The sequence below is a fragment of the Rhagoletis pomonella genome, unplaced genomic scaffold (assembly GCF_013731165.1).
Source record: "Rhagoletis pomonella isolate Grant_MI unplaced genomic scaffold, Rhpom_1.0 Rhpom_scaffold_00085, whole genome shotgun sequence".
NCBI lineage: Eukaryota > Metazoa > Arthropoda > Insecta > Diptera > Tephritidae > Rhagoletis > Rhagoletis pomonella.
The window spans coordinates 15,401-16,649 of NW_023458639.1; the positions used below are offsets into that span (position 1 = coordinate 15,401).

At 37.7% G+C, this 1,249-nt stretch overlaps 2 long non-coding RNA genes across 2 annotated transcripts; both read left to right on the forward strand.

The window, feature by feature from the left end:
• Positions 1-488: 488 nt before the first annotated feature.
• LOC118749913 lies at positions 489-815 on the forward strand. The gene is made up of 2 exons (XR_004994307.1): positions 489-683; positions 742-815. It is a non-coding gene; the product is annotated as an uncharacterized LOC118749913 (long non-coding RNA).
• Positions 816-824: 9 nt separating this feature from the next.
• Positions 825-977, forward strand: LOC118749912. The gene is made up of 2 exons (XR_004994306.1): positions 825-855; positions 922-977. It is a non-coding gene; the product is annotated as an uncharacterized LOC118749912 (long non-coding RNA).
• The last annotated feature ends 272 nt before the right edge of the window (positions 978-1,249 follow it).

Here is a 1,249-nt window from a genome sequence, read left to right on the forward strand (position 1 = left end):
CAAGATTGCGCCGTCCTGGCCGTTGACATTTGTGTACCACAAGTAAACAAAGAATAGAGACAAAGGTAGAACGAGTTGAAACTGTCAAAACAGTTCACTTTACAGCGAAAAACGTGTTTTGATTTTGATCAATGCGAAAATATTGCATTTTTCATCTAATCTATTGGAGAATAGTGAACGTTTTAGTGCACTCCATGCTTTGCAATTAAGGCTGCTGCAGCAAACGTTTTAGTGAACTCCATTGCTTTGCAATTAAGGCTGGTGCAGCAAACTGCGACAGCATCTGAGTGGGATTGATTAGTTAACTTGCTAAAAGAGGCTGCTTGGAACAGAAGCGATATGATTGTGATAAAATGCTGTAAATATAATAATAAAAAAACATTTCGGCTTTGCCACGCCCTATATACATAAAATGCAGCGATTCGTCGCAGCGTTACACTTTCATCTACGCATAATGAGATGGGGCACCATGGCACACTTCATGGAAGGACAACAGCGGGAATCGGAGCCATGCAGTGTGCATGAGTGCAGTACTACCAACAGCTGTTCCTGCAAATCGTGAATATCGTGAAGCATCTGGAACGCAACTATTATTTCGTACTTTGGTCGTTTACGCAACATACCTGAAGAGCTGGAACAAAGATATAAATTACAGGGATTGATCCGGCCCAATAAATATGCAGGTTAATTGGTGTTATACACATTTGTAAATATAGGGAAAACTTTTGCTTTTTGTCGCAGGCGAATCGAGAAAATCTACTTTCCTCAAAGAGATGCGTATAATACGCGGCATTATTTATGAACTCGAACTTATTCCAAAATACAAATAAGTGATATATCAAAATGTATTACGAGGTAAGCTTTAAATCATTTTTTCCAATAAGATCTGTAAAAGAACTAATCAGGAATCTTTGTTTGAAGGAAAGCACGTATTGATTGATGCTCGTCAAAAACTGGGAATCCCATAGGGAAACACCGAACAAGAAACAATGCGAAATAGGCGAAATTTATTGAATGTAGTAAAGTGGAAATCGACAATTTCATACAGTGGGCTCCATATATTCGTAGACTATGGCAAGATACTTTTGTAGTGTTCTACTTCAATATTGACATAACTCCAAAACCAAACGCTCGAAAACACTGTTTTCAAGTTTTGAATTTTACCTTAATTTAGAAAGGCCGCTATCGTCGCTGAAATGTAAAAAAGCCATAACTAACTACAATTTATATTGCATAAACGATGAAAAGC